Genomic DNA, 13310 nt, shown 5'->3' with positions numbered 1-13310 from the left:
GCATCCGCCCGAAAGACTGGGAAGAGAGCCCCCTACTCTGCCTCAGTAGAGGAGCGCCCCCGGCCAACACCCTCCTCTCGGCCCCTCGCGAAAGGAACCGATGCATCTCCCACGGGTGGATAAACGTCCATTCCAATTTATGTATATGCAGTTACGAACGTTTGCAGGTCTGATGGGAGGGTGGGTGTTCAGGATGGTTCATAGTGAGGGAGGGCGGAGAAGGGGGTCTAATCCCTCCATCCTGGCACCGTGAAATATATTTTCCGGTGGAAATAGTTCAAGAGATTGTGTTTTTTTTGAAACACCACTTCGCACTAAACTTCGCCGGTAGTTTTTGTCACTTCCCCAGCCCCATCCCCGCCGTGCACTTACCGGAATTGAAACTGTGACTAAGCCACTTGACCCGGAAATACCGACAGATTTTCCCGATGACGCTGCTTTGGAGCTTTTTGTGAATATATATATATATATATATATATATATATATATATATATATATATATACATATATATATATATATGTATATATATATATATACATATATATGTATACATATATATGTATATATATATATATACATATATATGTATATATATATATATACATATATATGTACATTCAAACACGAAATCCCGCCAAACGGCGAATAAATACTCATATATACAGAAACATATATAAGGAAAAGGGATAGGAACACGTATAAAGGACGAACACAATAGAGGTGGGAAAGGCGGAATCGAACGGATCACAAGAGTAAAAATATTTCCTCAACCGGGACTCGAACACCGGATCTTTCCACTTGCCGGGCGGATGCTCTTAACCACTTGAGCTATCGAGGATATGTAATTCCCCACCTCTATTGTGTTCATCCTTTATAAGTGTTCCTATCCCTTTTCCTTATATATGTTTCTGTATATATGAGTATATATATATACATACATGTAATACATGTATATGTATATGTGTGTGAAGGAGAATAAAGTGTGTGTGTGTGTACCCGCACAATCATCATTCTCCTTCGGGACCACCTCCTTACCCCGAAATGTCTGTGAGTCTCACAAAGTCTCTATCTTTATTCCTTTCAATGATTTTCTAATGAAACTATTTTGTTTACAGTCTTCAATCTACGACTATTGTCCTGCTTCAGAGACCAGTTTCCGCGCCGTACATAACTACGCTCCAAAATCGAAGTTTTGACGAGTCTTCCCTTAGCATCCTTACTCAACGTCCCTATCATCAACCCCCACCCACTTGTGAAAGCCTTTTCCCCAAGTGCAATTCTTCTCCTCACATCCCTAATACTTTGAACATGTCGGTCTAAAACACTGCCGGGATAATTAAAATGTTCCACCTGCTATAGTTTTTGCCTTCCTATTTTAATATTTGACTTCTCCTCTTTTCTTTTGTAAAATCGCAAAACCTTTGTTTATTTATGTTTTCTCATCCCGTATCTTTCGCACTGAATATCCAATTCACTCAACAATGCTTCCTTGGCTGACTGACAAACTAGAGCTTGGCTATCAGCCAGTCTAACTGATTTTACGGATTCCCCGTCTACTTTCATACATATATCCAGCTCCTTCAATGCCTCTTTAATCATTTCCCTCCACATACTATATACGTCGAACAGTACCGGTGATAATTGACAACCCTACCTTAATCCTCTTCCTAACAATGCCCATCAGGACTATCCCTCGCCCACTCGCACCTAAGCAGTCTGATACATGTAAAGGTTGCGAGTTAGCCTCCTGTCCCTCCAATTCATTCGAATGTGCTGATATATATATATATATATATATATATATATATATATATATATATATATATATATATACATATATATGTGTGTGTGTGTGTGCGTGTGTGTGTGCGTGTGTGTGTGCATTAGACTGGCGTGTTTGCTGTTTTTTATTCGAAACAAGGTAGGGTGAAGTAACCTGGAAATGACATCGGTTGGAGTGATATGGAAATTTTGCTCACAACTTACAAACGAATTCCATTATGTCCAATTGGAAATGTGGCCCTGATTTAGGGAAAACTGCCTCCCACGTGAGATTAAAGAGATTGCCCATGATGATTCACTTTCTCCATTATTCAATGCTGAATCTGAAAATTAATTATAAATGAAAGTGATGAGAAATGATCAAAGTGGAGTGAATGTTTGTTATTACTAATACTATTACTAGGTTTGATGTAATTAATATTTTAAAATTACTATGTTTGTTGTTTGATATTATTAAATAAAGTTGGGATACCAATGCGGCATAAAAGCCTGGTGTGTAAGAGGGCTTGGATACTTACTGAAAGCTTGAGGTTCAAATGCCAGCTAGTTTGAACACTCCCATCTTAATATCATATGAATTAATTTTGGGGATACCAGTTCTTTCTGGGAAAGAACGATTTCAAGCAGGAGAAGGCAATGGCTTCCTTTATACCTTGGTGTGCCAATTCTACCCACTGTTGGGTTCAATACAAGTATTTTGTGAGCTCTAGTCACATTTTACCAGCGAATCCGGGATGAAATCCCACAGTTTGGTTTGTTTAAAACAAATGATCTTTTTAATGTGTGACTACCATATTTATAATATTTTCCAACTAATTGTAAAAAAATGGAAATTTACTATCAGGATTTTTGTAAATTATTTGTATTTGCATTCGTTTAAAGTTTCACACCATGATTGCATTTCAATATACTTATAATAACATCTGGAAATACAAAAGTGTGGTGTCTACCTACATGAATGTCGTGATATTCTTTACTGAAGTTATATTTTTCGATGATGCCAAAGATGAAAATGATATTTAAGTTCAATGATGAGCTGGTAATTTAGAAATAAAATAATTTTAAAAATATCAAAGGAGGGATAAAAATAGATCAAATAATTACTGTGAACAGTCCGTTAAAAATAACTTCAAGGTCTGTCCCAAAGGTAATGGGCTTTATTTTTCCGAGATAGACGGGCGGACGGGCGGCGGTTTCTCTGCCTGGGTTCAAGAAGAGGAGTACAGGAAAGGCTGGAGGCCGGTGGTAGTTGGCTCCCAGCCTTTGCGGAGTGTGGATAGCTCGTTTGCGATACCTATATAACGTAACCTCGCTACTCTGCGTCATGAACCGGTATTGGATCAGCTCTACACCATTAAGTATTGTGTGAATCTGGGAAAAAACCGTGAAAGAGATTCATGGCATGTTCAAAGCAGCTTATGATAATAAAGTCATGAGTAACTAAGGCGTTTTGAGCGGCAAAAGTTGTTTCGGTAGGGTGGAGAAGATGTTGAAGACGCGGAACGTTCAGAACGCCCTTCGACCTTATAAAGGGACGAAAATCTTGCAGGAGTGAAGATTGTTTGGACAGGGATAGGAGGTTAAGTATTCTCATGGTTTCTGGTGATCTTGGCGTCCCTATGATGGTGATGTATATTGACTTTTTAGCGTAACCATGGGCATGAGAAAGTGGTGTGCAAAGTTGGCGCCGCGAGTGCCCTAGGATGAGCAAAAGGAAATTTACACGCGGACCTGCAAAGAGCTTCTCAACAATATGAATGAGGATTCAAATGTTTTAAAAAATGCCCCACCAGAATTCTGCCTCTTTCCCCGCCTCAAATTCGTTCTGAAAGGACGTCACACGGCTCGGTGGAAGTGTTACAACAGGCCGTGTTGAGAGAGTTTAGCAGTATTCGGGGCGCCGCCTTCCATAAGGCGTACAAGGCGTGGAAAACCCACTGGTAGTAGTGTGTGGACGTACAACGGTGCTACATTGAAGACTTTTGAGTGATTTAATCCATTCTGGCATTTTTCTTCAATTGACTCAGACCTACTTTTGGGAGAGACCGTATTATTCTTGGCTAGATAGAAAGTGGGAATAAGGTCGTAGGTAATAGGATTGTCTCTTTGGAATTTTAAAATGAGTGATTATTCTAACCACTAGATAAAGGTGTAATGATTTCAGGACTCGTTACCCACTGGTGGCAATCTTTAGCCAGTTCAGCAGTTTACGTTATCTTTTCATTTATAATAGCGTAAAAGCAATCTAGCGTTTTAATGCGGTGATAACGAATTTCAATTATAACCTAAGCATCATTCAAAGAAGGGTTTGTATAGTAGTGAGATTATTTTGATGCTAATAATTCCAAATAAGCTTTGGAATTGAGGGTGAATCAAAACCTAGAAAATAACACATCCTCAAACGAAATGAGAAGTCTTGATGGAAGATATTTTTTCAGAACCCATTTTTCTTTGTGCGAATGACATCCTGATTGTCAATGTATGGTGTTTTTAAAATTTGCCAAATGGAATTTAGGTAAATTGTTCAGTTTTAATGGTTAATGCCTAGTGCAAAAACAAGCTGATTTCGCGTTGTATCATAAAATGTACATGACTAGGCTCCTCTTAATGGTATTAAGTATAAATCGTATTCGTTTTATTTTAAAGTAATATATGAAAAACACTTAGGTTTCAATGAACCTCTCTCATAAACCATCCATAAGTTTCTTTTACAAGTGAAACTATACAGCTTAACTGGGAAGCGAATCATAGAATTTTTAGAATGGTTTCAGGCGTCACTTTGTGGAAGCGATCCATTTCAGAAAATAAATATTTGGTTATTCCACGTATATTTTTTTATTAAACACGACCCGGGTTTCAAATTTTCAAATGATGACTTTGTAAGTCGAAACCCGGGCCGGTTTTAGTAAAAATATATATGTGGAATAACCAAGTATTTATTTTCTGAAAATTTCTCATAGAATTTTTCTTAGTCAGATTCGAAGGTCACCTTTCTATTGAGGGTTTTTAATTCCAGACTATGTATTGATTTTCGAAATATATTGTTCCATTAAAATACCAAAGTTTGCCCTTTGATTAAGAATCTAGAACAATGTGCTAAATTTTTACATCGGATCATGTTTTTTACATTTTTATCCATTTATTTATGATTTTCATGATATCTTTCAGAAAAATAAGTTAGTGATACTGTAACATGCCTAATATTAGTATGCTCCGTTTGGTAAACGGACCATTTATAAAATATATATCCATATAAAGAAAAAACTACACATGCACAGTGTAAATTGTCCTTGTCTAATCATTGGACGCTAATGACGTAAAATTTCCGTACAGAATATGCATAAAAATACTTTAGTGTGCTATTTAAAAGAAATTTTCAAGCTGAGAAACTGAGTTTTCCGAGGAAAGGACTCGAATGCAGGGCTAAGGTGACAGTATGGGATGCTTGGGGAAACACCAACCGCTGGTGTACTCATACCATACATATTTCAGAAATGTCCGTCCCTAAGTCACCAAACGGGGCGAGATGTGGCTTTGGAAGACAGTGCCGCACTGGAACACAATTTGGCACAGCCACCCTCCCCACACCCCGGCCCTCGTCTACCTCTAAGCAACTCATATGAAAGCCCCGCCAAACTCACTTTCCTTTCCGCCACGCTTCGTACTCGTTGACCTTTTTGACCCTTCCCCCACTCCAGCCACCACCTTCTCACCTCCCCAACTTCCCAACGTCTCCCTCGCTCCGCCTCCCCATCACAGACTACTCTTCAACCCCACCTCTCTCCATCATCATTGCCCCACGCAACCCCCAGCCTCCCTTCCTCTCCTCTGATACCACTTTACCCTTTCGCCACGGTTCTCCATTTTCTCTCCTCTCTCCGCGCCGCGCTCCTCTCAAAACCCCCTCGACTCCTCCGTCCCCCGGAACCCTAAGCGCTCCGGCCGTTCCCTCGGGGCCGGCCGTGCGAACCCTTCACCCCACTGCTCCCTTTCGCAGCCAGACCCACAACCTCCTCTCGTCCGGCCGCCGGTTTCACCCCTCCCTCTCCCCGCGCTGCCTCCTCCCCCTGCCCTAATCGGGTCTGCGTCCCCACCACCCGTACTCCATCCCGCGCTCCCGCCCCTTAGTCTTTTCTCACTGACTCTTTCCCTGTCTGAGTCCGAATTTTTTTGTTCTCTTCCTACCTCTCGACTAGAGAACGAACGGACGTAATGAGATTCTCAAGAAGTATGATGACGAAGTTCTACTTTGAAGTGAAGGGGTATGAATTAGATCAGGAGCAACACCTGTCGTATTTGAGTGTTATATATATTTTTTGAATTGAAATGGGTGGAGAGTTAAGGCCGCATCGTCAAAGCAATTCTTCTCCTGAAGTCCTCAAAGGGCGAGGATTTTCCCAGAAGAGGAAATTGGTGGCTCTAAATTTAAAATAAGGAAAAACATTGAACAAACGTTTGATATTGAGAGCAAGGTTTTTGTGGTTTGATGTCTTCTTTAAGAGAAGAGCATGAGGGAAAAAAAGAAGTCTTGGAGATGAAGATAGGGAGAAGGATGGAGGAAATGAATTGGACGGTGCGAAATAGGACTAGATTGGGTTGGGGAGAGAGGAGTTAAGTGAAATTCGAAGTTGGCGGAAGTGAATGTAAGTTAGATTGAGCGATAGAAGGATTTGAAGCTGCGATATAAGAGAGAGTATTGGACAAGCCGAGAGAGAGGAAACGGCTATACGTTCGGATTACACGTAAACGACTGGCAAATATGACAAAATGAAGAGGGAAGATAAGTACGGGAAAAACATGCGCATCATATGAGGGAAAACATTTAATTTGGCGATAGTTTTCCAGCAGTTATCAATTCCAACTAAACATGGCCGATGACTTGCGTGCATAATTCAGTAAGTGATCTCTCACGTTTATATTAATATATTCTATTTCTTCTGGAAGCTTCCTGAATCAAACAATATACTCTGTAATGCTGAAATCGGTAAACATTTATTAATTTATTGATTTTGATTGATACATTTTTAACTTTATGCATAGAAAAATCCACAAATGATAATAATGTAGAAATAATAATTCCATGTAAAATCATCAAATTACGATGGATGATCATTCTAAAAGTGGCATTATGTTCGCACACATCAAAATGAATATTTAATGTATTTTCCGACAATGCTAAATCGTGGACTACATTTGTAGTTCACCTAAGTTTCTATTAGATTTCCCACCTGGCCTCATTTATACGTAAAAGCTGTATAAATGTAGTTTACAATATTATGGAATATGAATACCTTTCTGGTCCGTGTTTTAAAATAGCGGTGCTTTAACTAAACAAGACAAACTTTAAATAAATTTGCACATTTTGACTAAAGACTTTCCTGTATAAACCTAGACCTTTTTGCATTTAGTTTAAATTCATTAACGGTTGATAGAATTTGTAATATCATATCATTATTTTGCATGCATAATTTTAAACTTTTCATATTTGAACAAATACATGTTTATACAAAATTTTGTAATAATTTAATATGTAGGGAAATATTTCTTAAGGCAAAATCGCTTGCCTAGGAAAATTTATATCAGTCAATCCAAGGGTATGAAGAAAAAAATACGTGGTTGCATGGAAACACGTATTTTGAATTTGAATTACGCTTTGGAGCATTCATTTAGGGATTTCAGCTCCATCTAACGAGTTTGGGGCAAAACTAAATTTACAATTTACGCTTATTGAAGGAAACAAAGCGATACGTCTTTGTTTGCCCTAGATGAATTCTAGCTAATGGAAATAACAATAGGGGTACTTTACCATAGAATTAGTGCTTATGCAATGTCTACGAGAAAAATGAAGTGGTGGAGATATATTTTTTTGATTGGTGGTAAAGTTTCCTTTCAAGTCCTTTCAAGTACCCTGACCTAGTTTCCTTTGAAGTACCTGAGTCCATATGACCTAGAATATTACTTTACTTATGATCTGCCAAGCATATGTAATTTACTAAGGTACATCCTAGGATCTGCTCAGTACAGCTACATCAATCCAAGGAAATTATCTGAGCGCACAAGGTAATTATCTAAATCATAACTAAAAAACAAAATTTTAAAGTTATTGAATTGATTTACTTCATACATATTACAGGGTGGGTCCGAGAGTCCAGGGGCAGACTGTTGGACTTCTCTCAGGAGGGCCCAGGTTCGATTCCCGGGCAATTCTATCTAGACACCTGCAGCTACACTCAAATTATGTGATTTTTTGGGTACCGGATCATCCTGGGAAATTATAACCGGCACATGGAAAGGAACTGCCCCCTACACCCAAATTAAGGAATTTAAGACGCCGTCGGGCTTAGTACTGGGTTAACTCTATCATCACCTATCAAACCGACCTTCGGTTTACTTATTGATCACGTTATGTTTATAGTTCTTGTTATATCAGCTGGTCGAGACAACCTGATACCAGAAATTGATTTTTCTCCTAGATGCTGCGCTGGATAAAATTCAATTTCGAATTTTGCGCACTTGATGTAAAAAGTGCAAAATTTTGTAATTTTTCAAATGATTCCTTTTACTTAAAAAAATACTGGCTCAGGTCGTACCAAGGCGTCGTATTAAACCTCAATGAAAGTGTTTATAAGGCAATAAACTGTTTATAGACAAATATTTTCTTATATTTTTGATAGTAAAATTCCTCTACTATCTTGCGTTAAAATTTGATTGGGAGGTTCTTCGTGAATATTTTTTCCCTTTTCCTTGTCCATCCTTTATTCTCCCGTTTCCTTTACCCATTCCACCTAGTACTTGCAACCCATGCCACACACATTTTCCGTGGATTGCGGGGTATTTATGTAAATGTAGAAGGAATAAAAGGAAATAAGTATACTTATTAACACTGTACACAACAGGTTAAGGAAGTCGTACCCTACCCACAGCCGTCAAAATCAATATTAACTGAGGCGAAGATTATTATAATTTTCCACTTAATAAAGATTTATTCCCAACTAGTTTTGATGCACAACATCATTTTTGAAACTTTAAAACGATGTAGTGCATCATTTTCATTTTCGATTTCAATTCCGAAGTAATCACAATGGGAGCACTGATGTATGAACGAATTGGGTGATTTGGTAGCTATTAATTTACATATTTCGTCGTTTTAAATTTAGTTAATATAATCGGTTGGGTGGTAAAAATTACAAGTCTACACATATATACTTATCTTACTGCAAAACGGTCAAAGTTCTAGACCCATATTGCATAATAATACTGTGAGCATAACCCTTGAACCTTGACTACAGGATACATTTTTACTTACCAGGCGGTGCTTTTTTTACGCATGCAACACTAAGGTACATTTTGATCTTTGGGGTAAGCATTTTGTCTTGCTTTTCATCATGCATGGAAAATAAATTCCTGCTATAATTCTGATTACACTCGAAAAATTGTGACAGTTTTAAGGTAATTAATACAGCATTCTATATTCTCCTCTTTATCTTCCATTCTCCCTCCTACAAACAAATTGTTCAATCTTTCGATATCTAATGTCATTCTCTGTATTCGGTGATCACACTGAGAAGTACCTTGGAACATTTGATATACATTGATGTTTAAAATTATTTCTCACCTAATAAATAATTCCAAGTCACAGTGAGATGCATTCTTTTCTATGTCATCTTTCGACACGAATGGTCCAAACGTGGTTTGAATAGTACACGAAAGAATAAATGACTCCTCATGCGCGGGTCTTCCGCCTAGAGGTGGCTGAAGAGATGGTAAAGCGATGACTTTCGCCTCCTCCTCCTCCTCCCATTCATTTCGTCCCTTTTCCCTCATTCCGTCTCCTGTGAATTCGAGAAGTAATTTAAGTTTATTCAATACTTTATGGCTTCCGAAATTGATGGATCAAAGCTGACTGCGCTGGAGAGATATTTGAGAAGCTATCGGGAAAATATTTATGGAACCTCTCTCTTTTTAATGATGAGTTTATTCATAAGAAGTAGGTGAGGGAGAAGAGGATAAATTTTTATCCTGGTAAAAATGCCATTCAAAAACTTCCTCCTTGGAGTAATTTCCATGAGAAAAGGACTGAATCATCATCTTTCGCCCGCCCCCCCTTCGGCCATGCTATCGAAAACTTTAAAAGCCTTCACCACGTTATTTTTCCCCCTCACCGTAGCCCACGACTTTATATTGCTCACATACTTACCCTCTGCTCTCATACCCACTCCCTTCCAACACCCAAAACCATCCCCAACCGTGCTTTGCGGATAATTCTCTCGAAATTGACTTTTGACTCCATGGTGCGCATGGAAGCCATATTGACAGCTGCTCCGGCGTCAAGTGAAGCGCGCTCAGCCTTAATTTCCGTCCTTTAACCCCACTTTCCCTCTTCTTTCACCGCACCCACCCACCACCTCGGCCTGGACTGACTCGACGGACTCCCCGTTGTGTTACTCCCCTTCGGTTTCCGGGGCGCAGAATGCTGCGCCCCGGAACATCGCGGTTCAATATAAACCGAATAAACATCGCTAATCGAGTCGGAGTGCAGGTATGCAGTTAAATGGATGAAGATGATCGAGGGAAAATTTTTTTCATAACATTCGAGTTCACATCGTAAAATACATTTTGTACTCGGGTTCTGTGATTTGCGTTAAGCCAATTAAAAACTGATATTCTAATCCACGGACGGACGATATCGGTAGAAGATATTTATTGTCTGCGCCTGATTAAACGGTATTAGAAAACTGGATTTGACTGTTACAAAAGTGTCAATCGCTCCATTATACTGGAGATAACGTTGAAGCAAATGGTTTGGTCGAGCAAAAGTGTCAAACGTAGGGAGACGGTTAGTCGAGTAGACGGATATATTAAGGAATCAGTTTATACTCGTGCAACTAACGGTCACGAGCCGAAGAAAGGGTGAAACATATAATGAAGATCTATCTCCTCAATACAATTTCTTAAATTCATTTCCTTCTATTTCCATTTTCTTCTAACGCCACTGTTGGCTAATAACACCCTCTGACATGCACACCTAACGACTTATTGTTGCACATTTAGTAGATAAGAAGGTTGTAATAGACCTGCTATTATATGCCGATTTATATTCTCATTACTGCGATATTTTAACTCGGCATCTCTTCCGGATTCTCACCCCGTTTCTCGGAACTCTTTGGTTCGAAGGCATGGAATTCGATATTTTGCTAAAAATACTTTGAACCAATTGTTTGAACAATATTCATCATTTATGTTGAAATTTAATGTTGTATCAAAGGTTTACAATGCAAACCTGGTAAATATGAATTTTCTTAGGACATCATATTTTCTTCTTTGAACTGAAAAAAGGTCCGTGTCGGATCTATGGAGGTTTGTAGTTACCCTACTACTTTGTAGTTAGCTACGATATTTTGTTTCTTTTACTCCTCTGATACCACTACGAGTTAGCTTTCAATTATATCTGCTGGTTTGCTCGGATATAATTTCCCAGACGCTCACGTTGAGAGTCTAGAAGGAAAATAATAGTTCTGAGACGAATGAGTCAACGCTGGGCAAATCTACATAATTTTAGAGTTTGTAGTTCTTCAATGAAGAGTGTTAGAGGTTCCGTCCGTCTCTAATCCGTCTCTAAGACTCTTAGAAAGGTGCTGGAGAACTGAGATTTTTTGCGACACTTAGACTTTTGTAGATGTACAATGAAAAATTCTCTATTGATTTAAAGTAAATAACGAATTAATCTCTTTCTTAAGTGCCGGTGGAATTCACTACTTCTAGTTTCGGTGAACTTTGGCTTATATTTGTGAGGACTTCTCTCCTCCGCGTATCAATAAATCAGTATTGTTTATGAATATAATTTATTTACTCGTCGTCCTATTTGTTCAGAGCTAATTCTTTTCCCTTACGACCTCAAAAAAGCAGCTCGCTAATGATCTTCTCCACGTTATTGTACATTCCTTAGGCACGTGGTTTCATTCAATTCCTTCTCCTCGTTCCCCATCCTTTCTTCATTCTCCTTCTTTAACCATGTTCCTTCACTTCTCTTCAAGAGTCGAGCGCAGCGAACTCCTCTTTACACATGTCGTGACTCATCAAATACCTTCTGCATAAAGGAGCAAATTTAAATAAACTTCCTCCACCACCGTGCAAGGACCGGAAAGTAAGAGAACCCTCCGTGCGCAGGAATTTCTTAAACATTGTCCTCACTCCTGGTGACCTGCAATGTGTACAGATGTCTTTATCTTTTTTACGGCGGAAGTTTGTCGAGACGACGGGCGGAGAGGCAGGATGTGTCAAGCCGCCTTAACGTCTTCGTACAACTTCCATGGCATGGGTGAACATGCGTGCTTCATGGAGACAAGCGGGAAGGGGATAAGTGTAGAGGAAGAGAGAGAAGGATGAGGGGTGGGTGATAGTCAGCAGTTGCGGGTGTAGTCATTATTCACAAACCAGCAATTGGAATAGAATATGGCATCGAGGGCATGATTAATAATTAGAGATGTGCCAAACTGTTCATTTTCGTAGACATACCAGTCTGTTCCTAATCATCGGAAAAGAACAGTTTCGAAAAATGCTTCCGAAGAATAGTGAGATTATTCCATGTGGGTAGGTGAATACTCACAACCTTAACAAGAAATTTGGAAAAATTAACTATTACACTGAATAAAATTTGATAATAAGATGAACGGACGAAGTCACATAAAGCTACGAGAGACTGGATATCTCTTCTCGGGCAATTTGCTAAATAAAAGTTTTCCCATTCCGACAATAAGAGACTAGCTAGAATACTCAATCGAATTTATAAAATAAAAACGTCCATTTCGTTATCACCTGAAGAATTTAGTAGAATAGTGATGCTATTAATTATTCAAGCAGGAAATATTTAATTAATTTAGGAAATTAGAACGCATTCGTTTGAGAAGTATACTTTTTGCGAATGTAGACAAATAAAGAGTACTAATAAAGAAGTAGCTTAACTTTTTACACCGAGTTCTCTATAAACGTAGTCACAGAAATCGCAAAAAATATTGAGATGAATCAATGATCAAGTCACTTTATTACCATAAATATTACAATGCAAAAAAAAGTGTTAGAAACAAATTATCATCGAATAAAACAGATGCATACCTTTTTGACGAATAAGTTTGAATATTAATTTACAAAGAATCATATAATATTGAGATAACTCAGGTTCTCGAAATTTGACTAGAAAAAAGTTGAAAAATATTATCACTGAATGTTGGGGAAAAATCTATCCCTTTGAAATGTGCCTGCTTTATCTGGGGAGCGTGAGGATACGAGCTGTCTGATGTGATATTTTAAGTGAATTCTAGGGACATGAATAATGCAACTTCCATTAAATGAATTTTCATAATGCATATTAACTTTTTTAACATGAACTTATTTTTTACGAACTGATAATGTGGGAATCCATTACAGAAACACTGTTCTGTGATGCGAAGCTGATTGCATAATTCAACGCTTCGCAACGTAATCAATCTCAAACATTTCTATAAATTAAAATAAATGCTTCGTCCCAAG

The sequence above is a fragment of the Hetaerina americana genome, unplaced genomic scaffold (genome assembly GCF_022747635.1).
Source record: "Hetaerina americana unplaced genomic scaffold, ioHetAmer1.1.p SCAF_10, whole genome shotgun sequence".
NCBI classification, from domain to species: domain Eukaryota; kingdom Metazoa; phylum Arthropoda; class Insecta; order Odonata; family Calopterygidae; genus Hetaerina; species Hetaerina americana.
The sequence above is the reverse complement of the archived record's forward strand: the minus strand, read 5'-3'. Positions refer to the sequence as shown.